The following is a 27,968-nucleotide window of genomic DNA, read 5'->3' as shown; positions in this document are numbered from 1 at the left end:
GGAAAAAATAGAAAGTGTGCAGAGAAGAGCTACAAAAATGATTCAAGAGCTGGAAAAAATGCCTTATAGTGAGAGTCTTAAACAGCTGAATCTATTAGCTTATCAAGATCAAGAGGTAACTTGATTGCAGTGTATAAGTACCTTCACAGGGAGAAAACACCAGGTACTAAAGTGCTCTATAATTAAGGCTACATTTTAGTCACGGATATTTTTAGTAAAAGTCATGGACAGGTCTCGGGCAGTAAACAAAAATTCATGGCCTCTGACCCCTTCATGACTTTTACTATATACCCCTAACTAAAACTTGGATCGGGGGCCACGGGTGCTCTGGGGGGGGAGGTGGTCTGGGGGCACCACAGGTGCTGGGGGAGGTGGCCCAGGACCCTGTTGGTGCTGGGGGCGTGGGGTGGGCAGTGGTGCACGGCCCAGGACCCCCACTGGTGCGGGGGGTGGGGGAGAGCCCAGGACCCCTGCTGGTGCTGGCCGGGGGAGGATTGGCAGGGGCTTCTTACCTGGCTCCGCATGTCTCTGCAGCTCCTAGGCGGTGGAGGGGTCAGGAGGCTCCACATATTGCTTCCACCACTGGGCCACAAGCACTGGCTGCGCAGTTCCCATTGGCCAGGAACCGCAGCCAATGGGAGCTGTGGGGATGGGGCTTGTGGGCACGGGCTGTGCACAGAGCTCCCTGGCCCCTCTGTCGCCTAGGAGCTGCAGGGCCATACCAGTGGGAGCTGGGGAACCCCCTACCCTGAGGTAAGTGCTCCCGGACCCCCGAGCCCCTGCCCCTAGCCCTGACCCCCTACAACACATCCAAACTGCTGCTGCTGGCCCAGGGCAGCCCCTGAGTCAGCACTGGCTGCTGCAGAAGTCACAGAAAGTCACAAAACCCGTCACTTCTGTGCCTCCATGACAGATTCCATCCTTATCTATAATCTAGCAGAGCAAGGCATAACAAGAGCCAGTGGCTGGAAGCTGAAGCCAGACAAGACTAAATTAGAAAGCAGGCATAGATTTGTATCAGGGAGGGTAATTAACCATTGGAACAAACTACCAAGGGAAGTGGTGAATTCTCAATTCCTTCATGACTTCAGATGCCTTACTGGAAGTTAGACTTTAGCCAAACACAAGTTATTGGACGCAATTCAGGGGTGATCGGGTGAAATTCTATGGCCTGTGTTTTACAGGAGGTCACACTAAATGATCCAATGGTCCCCTCGGTCTTAAAGTCTGTGAATATATGAGAATATGTGGTGTGCAAACCAAGATCTATTTAGGGATTGATACCACGCTCATCACCATAGGCTCCAAGCAGCTAAAATTAATTTTTTTTAAAGAAAAGCAAATACAGCTAGACATGACTCAAAGACATTCTTGGGTTGCATGGTGTTACTATGGGAAGGCTGATCAAAGAAGTGAGTTTCAGATCTTGCTCGGAAGGTGCTAAGGTTTGTGCTTATCCTGGCTGCAGTTCCATGGCTCCAGTGGAATGTAGCTATTGTGGGAAGTCGTGAGCACACAAAGTGTTGTAAGCAAGACACAAGAAGTAATTCTTCTGCTCTACTCAGTGCTGATTCGGCCTCAACTGGAGTATTCTGTCCAGTTCTAGGCGCCACATTTCAGGAAAGATGTGGACAAATTGGAGAAAGTCCAGAGGAGAGCAACAAAAATGATTAAAAGTCTAGATAACATGACCTAGAAGACTGAGAGGGGACATGATAACAGTTTTCAAGTACATAAAAGGTTGTTACAAGGAGGAGGGAGAAAAATTGTTCTTCTTAACCTCTGAGGATAAAACAAGAAGCAATGGGCTTAAATTGCAGCAAGGGAGGTTTAGGTTGGACATTAGGAAAAACTTCCTAACTGTCAGAGTGGTTAAGCAATGGAATAAATTACCTAGGGAAGTTGTGGAATCTTCATCATTGGGGATTTTTAAGAGCAGGTTAGACAAATACCTGTCAGAGATGGTTTAGATCAGAGGTAGGCAAACTACGGCCCGCGGGCCACATTATGGGACTTTCGTGCCCAGCCCCTGAGCTCCTGGCCCAGGAGGCTAGCCCCCAGCCCCTCCCCTGCTGTTTCCCCTCCTCCGCAGACTCAGCTCACTCTGACGCCAGAACAATGCTCTGGGTGGCAGGGCTGCGAGCTCCTGCTGGGCAATGCCGCTGCAGAGCCGTGGCCTGACCCGGTGCTCTGTGCTGTGTGCTGGCGTGGCTGGCTCCAGCCGGGCATGCGGCTGCCTGTCCTGGTGCTCCAGGCAGCGCGATAAGGGGGCAGGGAGCAGGGGGGGTTGGACAGAGGGCAGGGGAGTTCGGGGTGGTGGTCAGGGGGTGGGGGTGTGGATAGGGGTCGGGGTGGTCAGAAGGCGGGGAACAGGGGGGTCGAATGGGAGCAGGGGTCCCGGGGGGGCAGTCAGGAAGGAGGGGGGGTTGGATGGGGCGGCAGGGGGCAGTCAGGGGTAGGAGGTCCGAGGGTGGTCAGGGAACAGGAAGGGGTGGATGGGGCAGGGGTCCCGGGGGCGCTGTCAGGGGACAGGGAACAGGTGGGGTTGGATGGGGCAGGAGTCCCGGTGGGGCCGTCAGGGGGCGAGAAGCAGGGGGGGTCGGATAGGGGCTGGGGGCCGGGCCATGCCTGGCTGGGTGAGGCATAGCCTTCCTAACCGACCCGCCATACAATTTCGGAAACCCGATGTGGCCCTCAGGCCAAAAAGTTTGCCCGCCCCTGGTTTAGATAATACTTAGTCCTGCATTGAGTGCGGGGGACTGGACTAGATGACCTCTTGAGATCCCTTCCAGTTCTATGGTTCTATGAAAGTGAGAAGGTCCTACAGGTAATTTGGGTTAATTTTATGCAGGGCTTTGACAGTCAGGGTCAAACCCTTGACTCTGACCTGGTTTTCTACAGGGACCCAGTGGACAGAGCGGAGTGCTGGGGCTGAGGTGCTCTCAGCAAGCTGCACGGCTGAGCAGGAGGCGCTGCCGTGTTCTGAACCAATTGCTGAGTTTTAAAGGTCAGTGGCTTGAAACTGAGGTGCGGAGAACTACGGAACTCGTACTTGGGCGTTATGAATGCATGAGGCACGGTGCTTAAGTTTGAATTGGAGAGGAGGGAATGCAGCATCCTCTCCAGTCATAGAAGCAAACAGGATTTTTTTTTGTCTGTGCAACCAAGGCTATTTGGATATCCAGAAGCAGGAAGTCACCCAGGTGAACACCCAGACAGCCCCCCCAACCTGGAGCAAATACTCACCAGCAACTACACACCACACTTACCCAGGAACCAAACCCTGCAACAAAGCCTGGTGCCAACTCTGCCTGCATATCTATTCAAGGGACACCATCATAGGACCTAACCACATCAGCCACATCATCAGGGGCTCGTTCACCTGCACATCTACCAATGTGATATATGCCATCATGTGCCAGCAGTGCCCCTCTGCCATGTACATTGGCCAAACCGGACAGTCTCTACACAGAAGAATAAATGGACACAAATCAGATGTTAAGAATTATAACATTCAAAAACCAGTAGGAGAACACTTCAATCTCCCTGGTCACTCAATAACAGACTTAAAAGGGGCAATTCTTCAACAAAAAACCTTCAAAAACAGACTCCAATGAGAAACTGCAGATCTGGAATTAATTTGCAAACTGGACGCCATCAAATTAGGCCTGAACAAAGACTGGGAGTGGATGGGTCACTACAAAAACTAATTTCCCCCTGCTGATATTCACACCTTCTTGTCAACTGTTTGAAATGGGCCACCTTGTTTACATTGGCCTCATTAGCACTACAAAAGTGATTTCCACCTCTTTTTGTCAACTGTTGAGAATAGCCCACTTCCACCTTAATTGAATTGTCTCTTTAGCACTGACCCCCCACTTGGTAAGGCACCTACCATCTTTTCATATGCTGTGTATTTATACCTCCCTACTGTATGTTCTACTCCATGCATCTGATGAAGTGGGTTTTAGCCCATGAAAGCTTATACCCAAATACATTTGTTAGTCTCTAAGGTGCCACAAGGACTCCTTGTTGTTTCTCCCTAATCTGCTAGTCTATGTACCAGTCTGATAAATAGGCAAAAGTGGCAGACAGAAGTCCTCTAGAGCCCTCAAGTGGTTTGCTTTGAATACTACGGCCTATTTACTTTGAATGTTCAGTTCAAAATTAGCCATGAAAATTGAGGCTAGATTTTGATTTCAGTTACACCAGTGTAAATCTGAAGTAATTCTGCTGATGTGAAATAGAATTATTCTGGATTTACCCTGCCATAATTTAGATCAGAGTCAAGCTCTTACACAAAAAGTTCCTCATCACTGGAGTTATCTTCATATCAATTGAAAATACCTTACCATGTTACTGAGCTATAAAAATGCTAGCATGTAGTAAGTATACCAGTATCAGTGTGGCTATGCCACATGTATTCCTTATGATGAGCAAAATACCTGGTATAAATAGTTGCAACTCCACTGAAGCCATTAAACTAGAGATATCTGTATGCATAACTGATGGAAGAGCAGGGGAAAAGCAATGTGTTGGCAGATATTTTAGCTAGAACTTTGTACATTAGGAAGGGAGATGGGGCAAGAAGAGTTAAATAGTTCTGAGTTTTGCCTTCCTGGGGAAAGACTACGATTGCAGTTGTGTTAACAGTAGATGCAAGGGTTTTTGAAAAGGTTGTACATCAAGACCAGCTTTACCAGGATGAAATTAGCATATGCTTATCTTTAAGTATGTGCTTAAATCCTACTGGCTTAATGCTTTTCTGAATCAGGGCCTTGGAGCAATTTAATAGCTTCTTGGATTCTGCTCAGAGTAATGCCCCTTTAAACTTTATGATGTATTGTCACTTTATATTTTTCTATCAATATGGGGAATTTTAACTTCTGTAGGAACTTTTTGACGTCAGTTAGGACTATGTTGTCCGTTTGTCCACTTTTCCTGTAAACACTGTTGTGCTTTCTCCCATGCCACTGCTTTTACTTGGGAACGCCCCCCAGCAATATTCTCAAAGCCATCACCTTATCCTCTTTTAAATTCCTCTTTAAAATTTCCTTTTGCTGTGATGCCTGCAATTCACTGCCACCTGGCACTGGTTAGGCTGGTGACTGGTTGAGATGCTGTTTTGACTAATTTATGCTTGCACACCTGTCCCTAATCTTGTCTTCCCACCTCCCGATTGTCTGTTTATTCACCAGTTGCCCATTGTCTAGATACTAGATTGTGCACTGACTGGGGTAGAGATGCTCTCTGTGTTACAGTATTTATTTGTGCAGTGCCTAGCACAATTGGGCCCTGATCCCTGGCTGTGGTGTCTAGCTACAATTCAATATCAACAATAATATTAATTGTTGTTCCTGTACCTTTTATATCTATTAGCTTTTTCAGATGAGAAAAGGTCCAGTTCATTTTTAGTCTGAGTTACCTTCTACAAGAGTTTAGTTGTTACGGTGGCTCTCCCATGCCTTACACCTTGTGTAGTCATTTAGCCTTGTGCAAAGTTATGTGTAAAATTCTACCCTATTAGAATGGTAACATTCTGCACCCACTTTGTACTCCCTGGCCTGATTCTTCACTGTCCTGCTTTGGGTAGCCATTTATACCTATGCAAAAGGGATGTAAATACTACTCAGGACATAGGCCCTGATCCAGCAAAGCACTTCAGCACATGCTTAGCATTAAGCATTGGAGAAGTCCCATGGGCCTGATCTAACTGATTGAAGCCAGTGGGATACTTTCCAGTGGCTTTAATAGCAATTGGCTAAGCCCCATTGATTTCAATGGAGCTACTCGTGTGTAAAGTTAAGCATGTGTTTTAGAGCTTTTCTGGACTGGGGCCATGCTGTTGTTGCTATTTGGTTCTTTACTGGAGGCTGCTAGGAGACTGCTATTTCTGTGTCTGTTTTTGTGCTAATATTGGTCTCAGAGCTTTTTTTAAAGCAGAAATGTGTCCTGTGGGTGTTTCTGTGGGTGTTCCACAGCTCCATGTGGGAATGGAGCTAGAGGTCTGTGCTTATGCAGTTGAGAGGTAGGTCTGTATCACATGGTGCTCCCTGTCCCTTTGAATATAGTCATTCCTGGTGAACAGGAGTAATTCTTTATCTCGTCCCCTTGGTAAAGAAAGGTAGAACTTTACCTGCAGATCCATGCTAGGTTCAAACTGATTAGAAGCTTCCACTTACTTAAGCTTTCACCCATCTCACCAACTGTTTTCATCCATACCATCTCCAGCACAGACCTATATCTAGTTAGAAGTGGATACTACTCTATTACAACTGTTCCTATGTGTCTGCCTTTAATTCATGGCAAGTTGGGGGAGAGATCTAGATGCAGATTTGATGGAAGCAATTGTGTTATGGAAGATGCTTGAATTGGCTTTTCTTTTTTACTTCTTAATCACAATTTTCCTCAATATTATTAAAATACATGTGCCAGGATAAAATGTTTTACAAGGATTTCTGCTAATAAATTCCACTGGGATTTAGCTAAAGCCTAATTACTTCCTGTAATTGGTATGTGCCACATTGGGAGGCTCAGGCTAACTGCTGATTATGAATTGTCCTTACTTTGCTAATGTTTGCATTTTCTTTTTGGCAGGTAATATTTACTGAGCCAGATGGTGGCCATTACCATATTCATAATGTTTTGTGTAACTGCTGAAAAATAAAATCGCATATGCACAAATGGAGTTTCTCGCCGATGCAGCTACTGCCCAAAGTGACTAGACTGTTTGGAAATTCGTAAGAACCTTTTCTAAGCTCCTACTTTCACAAGTGTGAGTCCTCACGTTCCAATGGTGGTGTGGCACATGTGCGTACCACCATAGATGCACATTAGTTTCCTGGCGGTCGCTTGAATTCTGGCTTCTGCCCAGTCTCGTTTTAGAGGTGCCCATTCAAGCGAGAGTGGGATATTGATGATCTTGTGCAGTATAAGTCGGGGATTTTTTTTGCGTGGGCTCATGCGCTCTCAGACAAGCACAACTTGAGTCCCCAGAGCCTGCAGCTCCGAATGTCTCTTTCCAGAATGTTTACGTGACAGCTTATAGAAACAGGAAAAAAAACGTACCATGAAGCCATCTCCCACTTGCATGTCTCTCTGAAAGACGCTGTGTAAGAAGAGCTATTAGAATATGTGATGATGGGGCTTGAAGGTGAAGAGAACTTCAGTCTTTATAGGGATGAAGGGAAGGCAATGAACTGAGTCTACACGTTTAAGGGTAATATTTTGGCAGTGGAATTAGGGATATATTGGACAGGAAAAAAAGACATTGTGGCAATCAAACACCAGCATTGAGAGGAAGAATGATTTTGCATTGAAGGTACTAGACTGGGATGCAGTGGATCTACGTTCAGTTCTTACTTTTACAACGTTGAGTAAATCTCTCCATTCCTTAGTTCTCTCTATTCCTTAGTTCTCCATCGGTAAAATGTGGGTAATCATACTTCTTTTCCCAACCCTTTGTCTGCCTTGTCTATTTAGACCATGAGCCCTTTGGGGGCAGGGATTATCTCCTACTGCATGGCAGGTACAGAATCTAGAACCATGAGTCATAGTCTCATATGGGGTTTTGGGGTGCTACGGTAATACCAGTAATAAATAAAAGTGGATCAGAAAAGTGTCTAAGCATCAACTGCGTATAGTTATGTGATATCTGGTTTCTTTTTTTCTGCATCACCTACATCTGTTACAATCTTGAACGCAGTGACAAGCAATTGCTCTTACATTTTGTTTTACATAAGGTTAGAAGAATGGACAGACAAGGTAATATATGAAACGGAAAATAACATACACCATATTTTTCTGGATGAAAATTACTACAGGAATATTGGCAAATTGTTTCCTTAAGGAGCATTTCAGTGTATCAAGGAATGTGTTTCTTATGCTGAAAGAGAAGGGATGGCTAAAGGAGGTTGCCCTCCTCCAACAGCTGTGAGAGGAGGACAGTGCTGTTCAGCTGAGAGTTTTCACTGTTGCTAACTTGGACAAGAGGCCATTTCTGGCCCTACGTCATGGGCGGGGCAAGAATGAGCCAAAGAAAAGAAAGACCGGTCACTGACTATGTGTTTTTCTCTGTTTAATAAACATCTATGGAAAGTTATGTACAGATGTCACGCAGCCGCTAGCTCCTGCCAAATTGCCATTGTAGGCCTTGGTTTTGCAGTCTTCTGGGTATCCCTCTAGTAGAGCAAAGAAAAGGCCGGTGTGCAGCAGCAGCACGGCATGCAGAAAAGTCTGCAGAGAGCCCAGTCTGAGAGGTGTGAGTTGCCTCATTCATCTCTAAGTTTCAACTCTGATGCCCATTGATGATGATTTAAATTGTTAACTATTCCGTTCCTCAGGTAAGAGTGGAGAGGGAGGTTCAGAGAGAGGAGTGGTGAAAGTTTCCTAAAAGTGTGTGTATGGGGGGAGTGGTGCCTGAACTGTTGCCCCGCCCCCGCCCCGCCCTTTCCTCTGAGGCCCTGCCCCACCTCTTCCCTTGAGGTCCTGCTCCCATGCCGCCTCTGTCCCCTGCTCACTCCTTTCTGTCCCTCCTCCTGTCTCTCGCCCTTATGGCCAGTAAAAAGTGATGGGGCTGTAGCCCTTTGACCCTGCCACTCCCCCTCCCCAGTTCGGGTGCTCCAGCTCACAGACCTGCACAATTTACTGAGTGATGTCTCATTGTGGTGCCAAAATTGAGTGGCATTTAGGAGATTTATTTTGTTTTATTTTATTTTATTTACTCTGTATTTTTTTCTCCACTCAAGAAGGAGCCAAGCCCAAGGAGCCTAGAAGAGGCCATGGACATGTTCAAGCCCCACGGAGGGCAAGTCCAGCTCAAGGAGCTATTCTATTGTACATAGGTTCTTATATCATGCTCATCACTGAAGTATCAGAGCACATTCCAGGAGTGCATTGAGCAATGTGACTAACACCTGTCATTTGTTTGTTCTCCCATCTGCTCTCCTTCCCCTGGCTGTCCAGGCTGTGCTAAATGCTCCCACAGTTGACACCCATGCTGTGTGGAGGAGGAAGTTGCCTGATTCAGATGAGCATGGGGCAAGAGGTGGACCTGGTATAGGGATAGTAGATTGAGACAAGTAGCTGGTGGGGGTGGGGGGCAGACAGGGACTGGGAGTTCAGGTGGGGGGCAACTGAAACTGGCTGGGCAAGGAGACTGGAAAAAAGGAGGTAGTGGAGAGAAGGGAACTGGGAATGGCTGGGTAAAGAGACTGGGACTGAGATGATAAACATGAGGATTGAAGACTTGGATTGGCTAGGTCAGGACAATAGGACTGGGATGAAGAACCAGGAGTGGTAAAGAGGCAGGACTGAAACAGGGACAGGTTGGAGGTGACAGGGCAACAGGGGTAAACACTGGAAGAATGGTCAGAAGAGTTTGTGCCGACTAGAGTACACTCCCCTCCAGAGCTTGGAGTGGAACCCAAGATTCTTGAGTCTTACGTTTCCTCTGTCCTCAGCAAATGTCTGTGAAACCCACTGGCAAAGTGTGTATCTTATCTCCCTATATGGCTGGTCCACATAGAGGATGACAGCCCACTGTTGCTATCAGTTACTCTGTTGACTGCCCTGGAAAATTGGATTCTATCTCTGCCTTGGCCAAAGAGTCCCTGTGGGATGCTAGGAAAGTCACTTAAACCAAACTTTTTAGAGGTGACCATTAATTGTGTGTTCCTCATTGTCTGGCTGCCTGACGGGAGACCCTGGGGCCTGATTTGCAGAAGTGCCGAGCGCTCCCAGTGGCAACTGGAAATCAATGGGAGCTGTGGTTTAAACATATCATGTGCTATATAATGCTTTGTACTCCGCAGGTGCTAGATGTCTCAGATTGGGCACCCACAATTAGTGGACACTTTTGACCTTAATCTCCCTGTCTCAGTTCCTCATCTGTAAAATGGAGATAACACCACTCCCCTCACCTCACAGGGAGTTAAAAATAGAAACCAATTAATGGTTCTGAAGCACTCAGGTACCAGAGGGATGAATGCCATAGGAAAGTCAATGAGAAAATTATTAATTCTGTCTTCAGAGCAGAGATTGAACAGTGTGCAGTAAATATGGTTTATGGGAACACATCGAACAGTGAGGATACAAGCAGATACTGAATAGCTGCTCATTAAATAAATCACCATCCATTCCATGGACTGAATGAGGCAGGAGGAGTCCTATGGAAAAAGTAGTATGTGAGCAAGTAATAAAAAGATTGTATCATAATGAGTATGCACAAGGGGGCTGAATTAAGGTTGCACAGATAACCTAAATTCTGGCATTTCCTAACTATTCAGTGCTCAACTCTGCAACCTTAGTAATGTTCTTTTAACATAGTTTTTGTGTGTAATAAATAGGTGTATGGTATTTGCCCATTTAGCCTGGGGCTTTAACAAATGCTGTTCGTCTGCAGGTATTTTACATACAATTTCTTCACTGTCAGAGGCATAAATACATTTGCAATTCCCTGCTTACCATTTTTTTAACGTTATTTTGACTCAAATTTGAATGTATGTTGTGATGTTCATTGTTATGAAATCGTGTGATTGTACAATGTATAGAAATTGTTAGCCTGAATATGTAGCTCTGTTGTGTAGTAAGAAATCGGAAGCAGAATTATTTGGTATTAATAGATTCTACATAGTGTGTCAAAGTTATATTGTGTTGAAAAGTTACTGATATGAGAAAAGTGCATTTCAAGTTTTTATTCTGTGTTGATAAGTGTGCAATTTTTTGCAGTTTTGAGGGTGTAGAGTTAAGACCAAGTGGGCATTGTAAATCAGTTGGAGAGAACGATAGGTGGTTGTGGGGCAGTGTGAAACTGACTGACTGAGTATCCTAGTTTGATCTTCTCTTTCAGGAGATGGACAAAAGTCAGGTGACTGTATTGTGACTTTTTTAGGTCTGTCCCCAGTCTTTGATCCCGCTGGCCATGAGGTACTGCTGGTACAGGGTAGCATCTGAATACGCATCAGCTAGATTCAGCTACAGCTAAACAGATTTATTGTCTGTCTGTCTGTCTCATTAAGGTTCTTCTTCTTCTTCTTCTTCTTCTTCTTCTCCTTCTCAGAACCTACTCTTTTTGTGACCTGTGTTGTGTTATACAGGTCAGGCTAGGTGTTCCCTTCTGTCTTTAACATCTATGAATCATTGGTAGGCACGCATCCTGCGGTCTCAAGAGGCCATGGGTATGCACCTCTGAGTAGTAAAGAATTTACTCAGTTATTTTTATGGCAGCCATGTCTGTGGCTGAAGAGACTCACTTGAGAGAGACAGTCTCTGCCACAGCTGACACATTTGAAGGTGATGTTTTGCCCCTTTGGACTCTGCCTTCTGCAAGCTCTTTTCTCCTTTGCTAGGCTGGATGGCTTCCTCTTGTAACTCCGGAGATCTTTGTTAAGCTCGTTTCCAAAGGCTGCGGTTCTGAGTGTGATCATCCCAGTTATCCACGTCCAGATTCGTTTCTTCGAGGTCTCACTTGCTCACACCCTTGAAATGCAATTTTGGGCACTGTTTGGGTCTTTTTCCAAATGCCAGTTCGCTATAGAGGATGTGCTTTGGAAATGATCATCATTCATTCTGCTCACATGCCCAAGCCAGAGGAGGCATCTCTGTTTGAGGAGTGTTGGTATACTGGCCTGATTGAGCATCTCAGTGCTGGTGACTCTGTCCCTCCAGGAGATTCCAAAGACTCGATGAAGGCAACAGCATAAAGTATGTGTTTTACAAAAAGTAATTTGCTTTTTTTTATATATAAAAGTGACCATTGTATCCTATCTCCAGCAGATGGTGCTAAAGTCTTAGTATTGTGCTTATCAAATAAGAGTCGTAACAAAAATAAAGCATAAGGCTTTGCTAGAATACAGAAAAATTAAATATGCGAACAGAATAGTGCCACTTATTTTCAATGGATACCCTAGTTATATGGTCCTGGTTGCATATAATAATATTCTAAGATATTTTCACAGATGTGCACGTTAGGGGTCAGCTGCTCTTACTCTTCAATATCAACAGTATTTTGCAATTCTACAGCATCTTCCATCTGGACGTCCCAAAGTTCCTCACAAACAGAAACTTATTTAACCACACAATGTGCCAGAGAGATTGTAACAATTTCTCATTTCCCTTTCTACATGTGTGGAAAGCAAGGCACGGAGGGTTATCCACGATCACACAGGAAGTTTTGGGTCAGGCTTTTCTGTCTCCCAGTTCCGGCCTACAGGATAATCCTTTGTCCCTTAGGTCAGAATCCTTTCCCCAGTGCCTGTAAAAACAGTCAGAGGAGTCTGATCCATATGACATGTCAGAAGTATTGAGCCCAGTCACATGATCCAACTCTGCCATCAGAGACTGAGACTTTATACCCTGACGTGAGTCACTGATTCCATTGGCTATTATTACAGCGCTCAACCTGACTAGCTCAGCTGAGTACTGGGGAACGCTCCCAGTGGAAGAAGGAGAATCTTCTTATCCAAGTCAAAGAATGGTAGTGGAGCCACTCCATGCCGAGCACCAGGGTGGATAAAAATAGCAGCATTTAATTTTATTAAAAAATCCGATTTTTAAAATTTAAATTGGACTTTTTATTTAAATGAGAAACAGGTTTATTTATTTAACAAAAGCTATTTACAATGACATTTGAATTTGATAGCCTAAACTTATAATCTATTAAAATCATTTACGTTAAATACAAACAATAATATTAAGCAGTACATATTTACCTCCAAGCTTTAAAAAAGTCATACTGCTGAACTGGCAGTAGTCACTGGCTAACCACCTGAAACCCTGTTTGCTGAAATACTAAACCAGCTTTTGACAGCAGTAGCCTCCTCTGCAGGTGCAGTGAAAATATTTTCTTCATTTCAGTTTATTCAATTGGTTCAGTTCAGTGACTAGTTCGTTTAGTTCTTTCAAAGTTAAGAAGTGAGTTGGGAGTTGAAAAAGCAGTTTCCTCTTCCAATCTATGAATAGGTTTCAGAGGAACAGCCGTGTTAGTCTGTATTCGCAAAAAGAAAAGGAGTACTTATGGCACCTTAGAGACTAACCAATTTATTTGAGCATGAGCTTTCGTGAGCTACAGCTCACTTCAACATCTGATGAAGTGAGCTGTAGCTCACGAAAGCTCATGCTCAAATAAATTGGTTAGTCTCTAAGGTGCCACAAGTACTCCTTTTCTTTTTGCGAATCTATGAATAAGCATTCAGTGTGAGAGGATGAGAGCTAGTAGTTTTAAAATCTTGAAGGACATAGTGATCAGAAATAATCAGTTCAATGACAGATAATACTTCCTTTGTCTAATAAGTCAGTTAGTTTTAAAAGCAAAACATGTTCTGATAAACTTTTTTATGAACTTTTTTTCTTGTATATCCAGCACATTTAAGGGTAAAAATCTGTTTTTGGTCATTTTTAACTGAATTTGAATTTTCATCCAGACAGAGCTTGACACAAATCCCAAGTAAAAACTTAATCATAGTGTATGCTCCTGATTAGCAGAAGAAAACACCACATTTAGTCTAAAGGCTATATTTAGTTGCAAATCATCACATTTTAATGGTTACCTACCAATGAGAATCAGCATTTCTTTAAAAAATATACTATAAAGTATAAATGAAAACGTGATTAACATCAATGACTTAAATCAAGGTTTCAGTTCCAACACTCCATTTAATACACAGTGCCCAGGTAAGGGAAGTATCAGATATTAAACTGATAAGAACAGATACTTGATTTTAGCCAAGCCAAGAAGCAAACAATGATAAAAACTTCCAAGATCTTCACGTCTTAACTAATGTAACATCAACCACTGAAGGCTCCCAAGAAAATGATAGAACAAACCTCTTGAACAGTATTAAACAAAATCTTTTAATAGGGCTATTAAGAACAAGTATCATAGCTGAAACAGTTTTAAAATCTCATTAACATTTGATGATATAAATTTGTTTACTTTTTGTATTTCACTCAGCTAGGACAGTGAAATCTCTCTCTCTCTCTGCTATCTATCCTCTGATACTTATTACTATTGTATCTGAGTGTCTAACTTTTCACTTCCCTTTACACTATAATATCAATTTCACAGTGAAGTTCCTTTTTTTTTAGTAAACTGGCTCCATTGAATAAAGACATTTCTGTTCCTCTCTCATAAAACCCTCTAGGTAACAAAACCCAAAAGTGAGACCTACATTTTTTGAGAGTGTCCCTTTAAGCCCCACTGTTCATGAAGACTTCAAATGGCCAAATCTGTCTTCCCCAAAGTTGTTAAAATCAGTTCCAGTCTGTTTCAATTTAATTGTCACTTCCTCCTTCCTTTATATATGAGTAAACAGAAAACAACAAACAGCCATGGAAGGAAAATTGCTAGGATTAATTTACTGTACAAGTGAGACATTCATCATTTTCTGAACTTGGTTCATTTGGTCAGTAACAACGAAGCATGTGGGACTAAGTATGGGATGTGCTAAGACCCTGTCAGTGCACCAGATGGCTAGCATTTCAGGCACGGATAGAACACTATATGTTGCTAAAACCTGGCTTTGGGAGCTGCATTCACCCTTCACGATACATTAAAAGGCCAATTTCCCCATGCTGATAGTGTTGTTACCATGCTGGCTTGAGTCCATCACTTCAGAAGTGAAGAGCCACTCCGCAATTTCAGTCCACTTATTTTGTGCGTCCAGAGCTGCCAGACATTTCAGACATTCTGTCAGTCACTGATTTCCTGTCTTCATTCACTACTGCAGCCATTACTTTCCATCTTGGAGCCAGCCTGGGCATTTTTGAGCTTCGTGTATATTTCCAAATAGGATGGACACATTTTGCCCAATTGCATCTTACTAGCCACTTTCTGGTATGAGCCAAAGTGCACACAGATGGAATTAATGGGCTGAGTTCTCTTTTAATCTACATCAGAGGAACTTGTTAGAAGCGAGATGTAACTGAGCCTAGCATTTGGCCTCATTATCATTTATATTATGGTAGCATACAGAAGCCACAACTGTGCCAGCAGCTGTACAAACACACAGGAGGAGACAGTCCCTGTACTGAAGACCTTACAGTCTGACTAGTTCAGACTGATAAAGGGTGGGATGGGACACAGAAGCACAGGGAAATGAGAGTACATGCCAATGTTTGCATAGCAGGCCTGTGGCAGAATCAGGAATGGAACCCAGGTCTCCTAAGTCTCAGTCAGACCTCTGTCCATGAGACCATGCTATTGCTTTCTTGCCTTATGTGGTCACCCTCCAGCAGCAGCCTTACGTACATGAGAAATACAGTGAAACCTTGCACTAATGACCATGTAGAGCTGGAAATGTGCCCAAAGATCCCAGTCATGAATTGGGGGTGGGGGGAAGATCTATTTTGCCAGACAGAAAAGAACAATCCAAGCCCAGATGTGTGTACAGTATTGCAGCCAAATCATGGATAGCACCTATGAAGAATCTTTATGGTTTTTATCCTGTACCACCACCAGTCCCACTACTGTGTCCACAAAGAGCCAACCAAAAGTTAGTCCTCAATGATTTTTAACTCTTTTAAAAATGCATGCCTATAGTTCAAATACAATTAGTAGTGTTTAAATGCCGGCACATGTCACTGGAAGCAAAGGACAGGTCCTCCCAGCTAACATTTATAATCCCCTTTAGGATGCAGTGATGATTTTTTGTTCCCCATCAGACAAATCTCTGCCATGTCAAAGGTCCTGTAATTGATCTTTGTCATTAAATTCAATAAAGCCCAAATTTACAGATCTACCTGGTTTCAGGCTAATGTAGATAAATGAGGTTCATGGTAAAATATTGACTTTTTCTTGCCACCTATGCACCTCAGCTCTTTATGCGTGTGATTAACATACAAGAAAGGCTGTAAAATCAAATAAATGGCAGCAAGGAGCAACACGTTTTATGCTCCTTAAATGATATATGAGGTGTAGCTATTTATAGTCAGGTGGGGGGTGGGGAAATGTAAATGTCAGTCAATTCTAGGAATGCTAATACAGGAGATTCGGTGTGTGGGGGGAGGGAATTGATATTGGTGTGAGGAAACTTCTGTAGTGGAAGCCAGAACAAGATGTAGTAATGTAATACTCATTTTTTTCTGTGCCCACACCATGGTATATATCAAATACTGCCAAACACTGAATACAAGCTATTTTACAGACATAAGAAACAAGGTACAATGTTTTAAACAGTGAGGATAATTAGCCATAGGAAAAGTTTACTGAGGGTTATGGTGGATTTTTCATCCCTGGAAATCTTTAATGAAGATTGGATGTTTTTCTGAAAGAAGTGCTCTAGTTCAACTACCAGTATTGGACTTGTAGAAGGAACTAATTTACTCCTATTGCCTGTGTTATGCAGGAGGTCAAACTAGATGCTCGCAGTGGTCCCTTCTGGCTTTAAAATCTGTGGACTGAATTTAATACATTCAAATGGAAACAGAAAAGCACATGGTATTGCCATTACACTGTTATATTATTAGGAATGGCTGCATCCACCTTAAGGGTGGATCCTCAAAAAGACATGATACCTTCAAGAAAATATATCCATAACTGAAATGCTGACCTCATTAACATGGCCCACAGACAGGGAAGCCCTTAAATACAGACCTAGAGCACAGAAAAACTATTAATTTCAAGGCAAGCACATTGTTTTATTCCAAGCCATCCTTATTACCTGATTTTCAGAGGCATTAAGCATCCCATTGAAGTCAGCAGGAATTATGGGTGTTACAGCAGTTCTGACAATCAGGCCTTAGTTGTCTATTTTCAGTATGGCATAACCAGATCTTTTGGAGAGTCTGAAATGAGTCCTTCTCTTCATCTCCATCAATGTAGTTGGGAAATTTACATCACTAGCAGACAGGAAGGATGGTCCAGTGCTGAAGTTTCCCTTTGTGAGTGTAACGAAGAGCTGAAGCTCTGGGTCTTCTGCGATTCCTGGTGTGCAATCTTAACCTGACACAAGAACTGGATGAATACACTGATGGTATTATACAGCCTGGAGGCTTGATGCTGGGCATCCCTGTTTTAGACCTATTAGACTCTGGAATGGCCCCTCAAAGGAGGTCTCTTTCCTTCTGTGTTCTTTTCTATTTGTTAGACTGTTTAAATATTTCATGAAGGAAGTGGGGTAGAGGTGCAGAGTCATATCTCTCTAGTAGAAAGGGGTAGACTCTAGGATATCCTGGGGATGTCATCATGGGAGTCTTTGTTGTTGTTTGCTCTTTTGAAGTTAGTACAGGTAGAAATGATATTGCCAGAAGGATGGTCTTGTGGTTAAGGCATCTGACTGAGACTGAGTTAAATCCTCAGTTCTGTCACAGACTTCCTGTGGGTTTTGGGCACGTCACTTAATCTCTCTGTGCCTCTGTAAAATAGAGATGATAATATTCTTCATGGCAAGGACTATCTCTTACTATATGTTTGACCAGTGTCTAGCACAGTAGAGCCTTTATTTCAACTACTGCCTCTAGGTGCTCCCAAAATACATATAATAAATGTCATGAAGCCAAAGAATCTTTCATCAGTTCCTATTTTATCCCATCTTCAACAAATGGCTATATGTACATTTTGTTCATGAACCTCAGTGAGGGCTGAATGGGTATAGACATGGAGAGTCTGCTCTACTAGAGGGATGGACTTTAGATCTTGTCCTGTCCCCACCAGCATGTTCTAGTGAGCCCTGAAAACATTTTGTTGTTTGTTCTTGGATGAAAAATAACAAAACTCTGACAGTATTTCAAGTGGAGTTTCTTTATTTCAAGGACATCATAAATTCCTTTTGGAGATCCATTGACTCAGTTGCCTAAGTCCAATAAATTATAGCAGATAATTAAGCTATTCATTTTAGTTTCTCTGCTGTCTTTCCAATGTCCTTGTGGATCTGATATAGCAAATGTATTTTCAGTTAGAAACTTGTATAGCCAGCTGCACCATTATTTTGATGAGGGTTTATGCAATTGTGTCTTATGAACATTCATATATGAAAGTTACTGTAACTTGTTCAATTAATTTAGCAGTCCCCTGATATATTTTTTCTCTCTGGTGTGGAGAAAGGTCCTACCTGTGCCTAGCTTTTGATTCATTGCAGCTATCAAATGATTTAATTACATAACTCCCTCGAATGAATGTATTTGATGTATGTATCACAGGGGTGGGCAAACTTTTTGGCCCGAGGGCTGCATCAGGGTTGCAAAACTGCATGGAGGGCCGGGTAGGGAAGGCTGTGCCTCCACAAACAGCCTGGCCCCCGCCCCCTATCTTCCCCCTCTCACTTTCCTCCCCCTGACTGCCCCCCTCAGAACCTCTGACCCATCCAACCCCCCCTGCTCCTTCTTCCCTGACCCCCCCAGGACCCCACCCCCATCCAACCCCCCCTGTTCCCTGTCCCCTGACTGTCCCGACCCCTATCCACACCCCCACCCCCTGACAGGCCCCCCAGGACTCCCACGCCTATCCAACCCCTCCTCATTCCATGTCCCCTGACTGCCCCCCCCAGAACCTCCGCCCCTAACCGCTCCCTGCTCCCTGTCCCCTGACTGCCCCCTGGGACCCTCTGCCCCTTACCCAAATGCCCCCTGCTCCCTGTCCCCTGACTGCCCCCTGGGACCCCTGCCCCTTATCCAACCCCCCCCCACTTCCCACCCTGTTACCATGCCACTCAGAGCAGCAGGAGCTTGCAGCCCTGCCGCCTGGCTGGAGCAAGCCATGCTGCCTGTACTGCCCAACAGGAGCGGCGGGCCAGAGCGCTGGCGGTGCAGTGAGCTGAGGCTGTGGGGGAAGGGGACAGCAGGGAAAGGGGCGGGGACTAGCCTCCCCGGCCGGGAGCTCAAAGGCCGGGCAGAACGGTCCCATGGGCTGGATGTGGCCCGCGGGCCGTAGTTTGCTTGCCTCTGATGTATCAGATATTCTCTGATGCTCGTTGCTGTAGTATCTAAGCACCTCATGATTGTTAATGACTTTATCCTCATAAGACATCTGTGAGGTAGGCAAGTGCTCTCTCCCCTCTTTTACTGGTGGGGAACTGAGACAAACCTGTTGACTTGGGGGCTTTGGATCAGGCCCTAAGTGGCTTGCCTAAAGTCACACGGGAAGTCTGGACACAGCTGGGAAATGAACCCATATCTTCCAAATCTCAGTCTTGTGCTTTAATCCCATGACCACAGGAATGTTTTGGACTCAGCTGTACACAATCCTTTGCTTTCTTTTTTAGATGATTGTTGTCCTTGGTTAGTTTCTCAAATCATTACAATTTTTATAGTGTCCGGTTTCATTCTGTCTGTACCTAGGCTTCAAAGTTCTGTGTTGAGGCAGTCACTGCTAATGCTTCATGACTTTTAGCACAAGCAACTTGGTGACCAGAGGGCTACCAGTGACCTTTACTGTGAGCAGATCTTGAGCTGTGGTGTGACCTTCAGCTAGCAGACCTACCGGCAGAATGATCTGGATGTAGCCATAGCAATATGAACAGAGATAGCTGAAAAAGTAGCAGCTGTTAATGGAAACTCCAATTATGGTTTCATAGTTAAGGCTGAGCTGAGTTTTTCCTTTAAAGGAGGGATTCAGCCAACCACTCTGTTACGTTTGAAGAGTACAATGTATCATCCCCATATTTGCAGCCCTTGCTCTTTGAATGAATTTTCTGAGAATTCTGGTTGATTTGTTTAAGAATTAAAATTAATTAGTGACAGGTAGTGACACCATGAGGAAAAAGATGTCTTTAAAAATTAGTTTAAACTAATCTGAGACTAACCACACTATTATGCACTAATCGTAATTGTATGGTTATTACATGGCATCGCTACAAGGCGGAGTTAAGGCTGTTTCAGTGCCCTGGCTGTGCATTTCCATACCTTTCTTTAGAGTTTAACCTTCACTCTGAATTTTCCAGTTTCGTAACGCTTGTTTTTCTAGAGAATCACAACTGCTCTGTAACGTTAACTTAGGGTATATCTGGGAATATTTGAGGTCCTTTTTTTGAATCACTGCAGTAGCAATGCTTGGGTTCTTCTTATTTATGTGCATTTCAGGAGCATGTAGAGCGGGTGGCCGAGATCAGGGCTCCATTGTGTTGGGCGCTATACAAACACACAGCAAGACACCGTCTTTTGAAGCACCTACCGTATAAACAGAGAAGACAAACAACATTACCCGCCCCACCCCTGACTCCCTTCCTTGTGGCTCTTCTGGCTCTCACCCCTGTTGCAACATGAGTTCTGGAGGAGCTGGCTGCCATTTGTTGAATCCCCCTGTGGCTGCCCAACGGTAGTTGCGGACAGTACTTTGCAGGCCCCAGTGTCACTTTCTGTAGCATTAGCTCTCATCAGGATAGACACTTGTCCGGCCACTAGCCGAGCAGAGGATGGAATTTTGGGCCAGACACTCAAAGGCATTTAGGCACCTCACTCCCATTGCAATCAATTCCTAAATACCTTTGTGAGGATCTGGGCCTTGGAGACCAACATCTTCTCTGTTCCACCTGCTCCTACTCCTAGCCCTGCTCCCGAGACCCCGTGTAAGGGCTTCTGCAGAGTACAAGGCAAGGGAGGAGATGCTGCAGAAGTGGTGGCATTCCTGCCCTTCAGTCTGGGCAAAGGGAAAAGCCAGTGGGGTGGGGTCTTCAAAAAGATGTTCCAGCCCCATAGTCCCCAGAGTTCCATGCCCTTGGGCCTGCTCCACTAGATTCCAGTCTATGGATTTCCTGTCAGTTTCTCATCAAGTACTCAGGGGACAGTGGGAAAAATGAGAGAAGGGCACCAACTGCAAAATTCAGATAGAGATCTGGGGTCATATCCTCACCCGGTATAAAGTGGCATAGTGCAGTTGAACTCAATGAAGCAATGCCAGTTTCAACTAACTGAGAATCTGTCCCCCAGAATTTTGATTCCTCTAAAGTTTGCCCTAGGAGGGATCAGCCTCAAATTTTCCTTCTGGATCAGGGTCAGGTTGTGAACTATCCTAAAGTTTAGGGTTTTTATTTAGACCTACTTTGTAATAAAAACCATTAGGAAAAAAAATCATCCCTCCCAGTAAAACCTGGGGTTTTATTCATTAGGGAATTTCAGTGTCATGTATGCAGAAATTACATAAAAGGTGTTCCATGAAAATCTAGTGAAGTAGCTCCCAACAAGAGCATTTTAATAAAACAGTGGAGTTGTTTATCACGTTAAGTTCATTGTTGATGTTGGGAAACTAGCCCAAATCTGAGTTCTGAAAGTCTGATAACAGCGAGGGGAAAAATAGAGATGTGTCCTGGAATCCACAGACAATAACAGACAGTGAAGGAACCCAAAGATAAGGGGGAAGAAATATTGCTAACCAAGGGGGATGGCAATTGTTTTCCACTAAATTAAATATTTATGGGGCTGGGATTTGATAACATATCGTTTAACGAGGTAAGGTGAGAAGTGTTTCGGTTTTCATGAGATGGCCATATAGATAAATAGGCTGCATGAAAGAATTATTTATCATAAGAAGCTTGACATGAAAATTCGGATGAATTATAAGAATGTTCTAAAGCCAAGCTAGCATTTCTATGGTTATCTGTCTACAGTGCTAAACATCAATTTCCCATTAGTTCAGTGCTCCTCTCGCTCCCTGCATTCAACATCCAGGGCCCACAGCTCTTCCCATCCACAATTCAAATGCTACAAGCAGGATCTAAATCTTTCATCGGTAGGAGGCTTAATATTGAACTCTAGAGAGATACCATATACAGACCTTCTGCCATTTATGTATTAATGCAACACATCGGGAAATAATGGCACTCAGCATGCTTCTAAGCTGCACCCAGAGCCAACTGCATACAGGAAGGATGGTTCAGTGGTTAGAGCACTAGCCTAGGACTTGGCAGATCTGCATTCAGAGGAATTATTTTATGTGTCTGCAAAGAAGGCACATTCTCACCTGGAGACAGGAACACATACAGGTGAACCAGTCTGCAGTGCTCAGCTTGAATTGCTTCTCAGTCAATTGGAGGCCATTTGAGCTGTTCACGTGAGGTACTGTGGTGAGAGGGAAATGAGAAATCTAGCTGAGTGGCTATTTTATTAGCCTTTTAATGCATCACTCAAATTCTGATGAAGAATAAGCATAATGTAGCATCACTCACAGTGTATCTGTTGGACTCATGTCACAACAATTTAACAGAGCTAAGGCATTTCAAGTAACTAGGATGAAGAGTCAGAGGGAAGCATCCACCTTGCCAAAAGGAAAAAATAGCTGGTAAAAAATAAGGCCAAAATTGGACTGGCCCAAATAGGATCTTAGACTGAATTGTGATGATAAAATGAGTGTCTCATTCAACAAAGGAATATAGCTGAGATAAACTCAGCACTAATTCCTTTCTATCCATCCTTCTATCTACTCTCTATCAAATGCACGGCTCCCATTTATAGGAACTTTCCCCTCCCTAGTATGCCTAAGTGGAGTTGACCCTTTAAATTTGGCAGAGCCAAACAACCACAACCCTAATGTAGCCATTTTGCAACTGGTTGCTGCATCTCTGTCTCTTCCATCTGATAAGTACCTCAGATGTTTTTCCCACTCTTACTGCTCACAAGTAAATTCTGTTAATCTGCTACCTTCTTAGTACCAAGTGTTTTATCTGTGCAGGGTCAGTTATGGACCCAGTCGTAATAGCTATTGAGAACCTTAGCACTCATTAAAATAAAGGATAAGCAAGGATGCTCAGCATCTCACAGGATTGGTAGCTAAGTGCCCTACTTTGCACAGAACAAGTTCTCTTTAAATAAATTAAAAAAAGACCCAAGTGAATAACATCACCAGTAAGAAGAAAAGGAGTACTTGTGGCACCTTAGAGACTAACAAATTTATTTGAGCGTAAGCTTTCATGAGCTACAGCTCACTTAATAAAATGTTAAAATGAGACAGTGTTCACCCACTGGTTTATCTTTAGTTCAATGCTTTTTCCTAAGAGCAGTACATCAGTAACCTGCAGTATATTCTAACTGATTGAATAAAAAGTTATATTTAATTGGGAAATCAATGAGTAGGAATAGGGCACGGAGGTCATATAGATTGTAGCATCCTGACCAATCTAACTCACTTGCCCTTTCTGTTGGTCTTTCATCATTGGATTTTACTTGCCAATTCCTCAGAGGTCTTAATTGTGGGCACAGCAATTTGTCTTCAAATATCACACTACTGTGAAATCTATGCATCAATAAATACAGCTCAAAAGCTGTTTTCCACACTGCTGGAGAGTTAATTGGTTCCATGGTTAAAGCAAATGCTGTACTTCTTCACATTTGCGGGGATTTTTCAAGGTCTTCAAGTGGCTGGAGGCCGTTCATAAAGCCAAATTAAAGGAAAATATTGCCTTTGAATATAAAGAGATGTCCGGAGCAATCTTCTACATTTTATCTGTGCAGAACATTCTGTGCTGTACTGCAATCAAAGTACTGTTTAGAAATAAAAGAGGACATTTTTGAAACCATGGCTATGCTAAAGGCGAGCAAAGCAGATATAACCACTGTTCATTTTTTACTTACCAGCTTAAGTAGCACCTGATGTACTGAGTGCAATGAGTGAATATTAAAATTGTAAATCAGTCCAGCCCAGGAATGATGTCTGTTCAGAATAGAATAACTAAAACACTAGTCCATCTCATATGTGTTCCTTCCAACATAAGAACAACCATACTACGTAGCCTGTCTCCAGACAGTGGCCAATGCCAGGTTCTTCAGAAGGAATGAACAGAAAAGGCAATTATCACGCGATCCAGCTTCTGGAAATCAGAGACCAGAGATACCCAGACCATGGAATTGCATCCCTGACCATCTTGGCTAATAGCCATTGATGGACCTATCCTCCATGAACTTACCTAATTCTTTTTTGAACCCCATTATAGTTTTGGCCTTCACAACATCTCCTGGCAATGAGTTCTACAGGTTCACTGTGCATTGTGTGAAGACATTCATCCTTTTGTTTGTTTTAAACCTGTTGCCTATTAATTACATAGTGACCCCTGGTTCTTGTGTTACGTGAAGGAATAAATAACACTTCCTTGTGCACTTTCTTCCCACCAGTCACGATTTTATAGATCTCTATCATATCCCCCCTTAGTCTTCTCTTTTCCAAGCTGAAAAGTCCCAGTTTTTAATCTCTCCTCATATGGAAGCTGTTCTATATCCCTAATAATTTTTGTTGCTCTTCTCTGTACCTTTTCCAATTCTAATATAGCTTTTTTAGATAGGGTAATATGATGGGGTGTTTATCCCACACTTTCCCTGAAAGGGTTAATGCAGATTGAGAAGAGGGCAAATTAACCCAACAGATCACAGCTGAGGGAAATTAGGTGGCTAAGCAATCCCCTGACGCAGGGAGGGAGCCCATCTGAGGTGGAATGAGCTGGGCTGGATTTATAAAGCCAGGAAATCAGAAGCAGAGGGGGTTGCAGAGAAGTAGTCTGCAGTCTCTTCCTGGGTGAAGAGATGATAGAGGCAGGTAGCCTTTGGTCAGTCCCTGGGAGGAGGGAGTTTGGGCTTGCAAACCCAGAGGAATGGGGAGAGCCAGAAGAGGTTCAGGGAAAGGCAGCAAAGTCTAGGAGGGAACAGACCTTGGCTGCTGACTTGAGGGTCCCTGAGCTGGAACCCAGAGTAGAAGGTTGGTCTGGGTTCCCCTACCAGCCACAGAGGGAGTGGCACCTGGGGCAGTGAAGGGGAAGACTGCCTGAGACTGCTGGTGAGAAGAGTCTTTAACTCTACCCCAGAAGGGAGAAACATAGTTTGCAACTTGACTGGGGGGCTGAGTCACAAAGAGGAGGCAGCAGGTCCTGGAATAAGAGAGGGGACGCAGACAGCGGCAGCAAGGTGTGCAGCGAGCAGCCGAAAAAGGCCTCAGACCTGAAAAAAGCTAATTCCCAGATTGGCTAGGAGGAGATGCCACCTGTGTTGAGTGGACCCCATCATAGATGGCCAGAGCTACACAGCAGAATTGTTCCTGGTGTAGTGTGGCTGCTGTCTACCTTGCAATGTAGCTACTGTAAACATAGGGCTTGACTGTGCCTTGAGGGATCAGTCTGTGGCAGAGGGACAGTGCACAGCTGTGTAAGACATTGTAAGGTGGAAGGAAAAACCCTACCTTGTGGTTATGGCAATAGACTGGGCCTGAGGATATCTAAATCTACTTCCCAGATCCATCACAGGCTTTTCTTGTGTGACCATAGAAAAATCACTTAGGGCCAGATTCTGCCACATTACTCAGTAGGACTGCTGTGCAGTGAGGTACTGCTGTGAAAAAAGGTGGCAGAATCCGGCCCACAATCTCTCCCTGCTTCAGTTTTTCATCATTAACATGGAGATAATAATGCTCCCTACCTTACAAGGGTGTTGTCAGGATCAATCATTAGCATTTGATGCTCTCAGTTGGGTCTGTTGAAGCACCTAGATAGCTAGGCAGCCACATTGGATGGGACTCCCAAAGGTATTTAGGTGTCTAACTCCCATAGATTTCAATTGGAATTAGGTGCTGAAGAACTTTTGTGAATCCCCCCCATTGTCTCCTGGCAAATTCAGTTTTACTGTCCCATCCTTTTAAGGGTGTAGCGTGTGCTCCTCTCCAAGCTGCTGTCAGAAGGATGATGGGGTGAGGTGGGGGGCAGGCATCTGACTGTGGAAGGACATATTGAAATAATCTTCATCTACCTGAAAAATACTTGTACAAATAAATCTGCTTCCTAATGGTCTGAGGCACATGCTGTAAGAAGCCTGTTCTCTGAGCCAATCAGAGTGCAGACTTGAATAACAGTGCAGTCTAATGCATACATATCCAGAAGACAAATTGATTATCTCTACATCAGTCATTGGGTATAATGGAAATAAAGCTTCTGTAATAGAACATTATCACAGCGTTCAGTGGCTCTGGCTTTTGGGTTGGTTTTACCTCTGTATTCATGCAACAGCTGGGGATCCTGTGAGGTAGACCATTGATATTATCGTGCCCCTTCATGGGCTAAAGTTTGACAGGCCTGAAACTAATAGAACATTTTTTCCCTGATCCAGGTCCTAAAACCAAACCTAAAAGCTATTCTGAAGGATGGTGTCTTTCTAAGCAACTGTAGTGAAATAGCGATTGTACAGGAGCCGCATCCCTGCCTGCCTCCTTCTCTAGGGCAGGAAGGGTATGAAAATGTGCAAGAAACCCAAGAATGGAATTAGTCTCCTTGTCAATGTATATTAAATGCCCTGCAGAGTAGAGAATGACATACAAGCATGCCCTTAATTCACAAATAAGCCCAGTGCGTTCGCAAGTGGGTTTCTTGTGGGTGTTTTTCAGGCAGTGAAGCTGCCTTTACCTACATTGCAACCCTAGCTTAGGAGGCGCTGTTAGGTTTGGTGCGTACACAAGATGTGCCTGCACACAAATGATCCACTCAGAAAGTACCTTCGCGAGTATTTGTGGTTCGCATGTTGCCTCTACTCACAGAAATGAATGTGTTCTTAAATTCTATATGTGTAGACTTTACCTGATCTTTGCTGGCAGGTGAAGACCCACATTCACTGTGTTTTGTTCTTTCCCCAGTCACAGGGTCTTATTGTTCTGCTAGTTTTATGGACCTCTGAAAAGCAGGCAGGTTTGTAGGTTTTGTGCAGAGTGCAGCTATTACCTATTTTCATTTTGCCAATGGGGATTTGGCTAAATTATCTCCTTCCAGCACATAAACTGTAACTCTGTTCTTTATGCACATCACTGATGTGCTGTTGAGGTTTCGTCCTACAAACACCAGAGAAGATTGTCTTGTGACTTTGCCCTGAGCAAACTGACCTTACTAAAACTGAAGCTTCACCTTTGTGGACATTGCTTTAGTGTTTTCTTTCTGAAATTAATTTTCTTTCATGAGTAACAAGCTGTACTCATGTATTACAGCCCATAGAACTGGAATCTCTAGGCAAAGTATCCTGTCTGGTTGGGGAAAAAGCAAAGATTAAGTGTTCAATTCTCAGTTACACAGTGTAGATCTGATTATTGTTCAATCAATTCACTGGTTTTGTCTTCCCTCTGACTCATGTTCAGTAACGTTTAACTATATTATAAAGCGCAGCAGTTTAGCAAGGGAAAAATAATTATAGAAAAGGGCCGCATTAGTGTACAAACGTTTTCTCCGATTGTAGTGTGCGGTTTCCTTTTGGATTTCACGTGTAATTAAACATTCTGCTGAAATGTGCCACTAGATGTGAATAGTGATGAATTTAATAAGTTATTTTCCCCTTTGCACAAAGTGCAGGGTTAGGCTGGGCCACTGCTTGAATTCCAGTCCAGGCTGCAAACCCCTTGCTCCCTCTGAGGAGGCATTACTCACATGAGTAGTTCTATTAATTTCAATGGGACAGTGGGTGTGAGGGACTGCTCTTCTTAGGGAGTAAGGGATTTGTAATCTGGCCTTTAGAAAGAGGTATTCTCCCTCCCAGCTAGGGGGTACTTTTCTGCTAGAGGGGGTGTTCTTTTAAAGCCTGATTGCAAAATGCCTGCTTATATTGGTGATCAGTGACCTGCTCAGATAGTCCTATTGACTGCAAGAGAGACTGCTTGCGGAAGAAAGTGTTCACCCGTATGAGTAAGAGCTTCCCAGTTGGGCCCTACATTTGCAAAGAGCTTTGAGATGAAAGGCACTATAGCCATGCCTTGGACATTATCAATATTTCCTTTTAGGAATTTTAATGTTACACAAGTGAGCATTCAGCTGATGGTTGGATCAGAATTCTCCGAGCACAGTATTTATGTTAGGCTATTTTGGCTCCTAATAATCAAACCTAACCAAGGGAATACAATTAGTTGGCCTGGGTCACTTCAGGTGAAAGATCTTTGTGACCTTTTCCCCTTTTGCCTTTTTGTAACAATCAGAGCCTTGCTCATTTTTGAACCTTTGAGCTCACTACTTACTATATGTTTCTCATTCCTTCAGGTCCCCCAAATCCATCTACCTATCACCTCATCCACTTTTACATCCCTCTTTAAAACTCAC

At 43.7% G+C, this 27,968-nt stretch overlaps 1 non-coding gene across 1 annotated transcript; it reads right to left on the bottom strand.

Annotated features, from left to right (window-relative positions):
• Positions 1–13,554: 13,554 nt before the first annotated feature.
• Positions 13,555–13,739, bottom strand: LOC125630727 (U2 spliceosomal RNA). The gene has a single exon (XR_007354775.1). It is a non-coding gene; the product is annotated as a U2 spliceosomal RNA (small nuclear RNA).
• Between the last annotated feature and the right edge of the window lie 14,229 nt (positions 13,740–27,968).

The sequence above is a fragment of the Caretta caretta genome, chromosome 1 (assembly GCF_965140235.1).
Source record: "Caretta caretta isolate rCarCar2 chromosome 1, rCarCar1.hap1, whole genome shotgun sequence".
NCBI lineage: Eukaryota > Metazoa > Chordata > Testudines > Cheloniidae > Caretta > Caretta caretta.
This window is presented reverse-complemented; position numbering and strand designations above follow the sequence as displayed.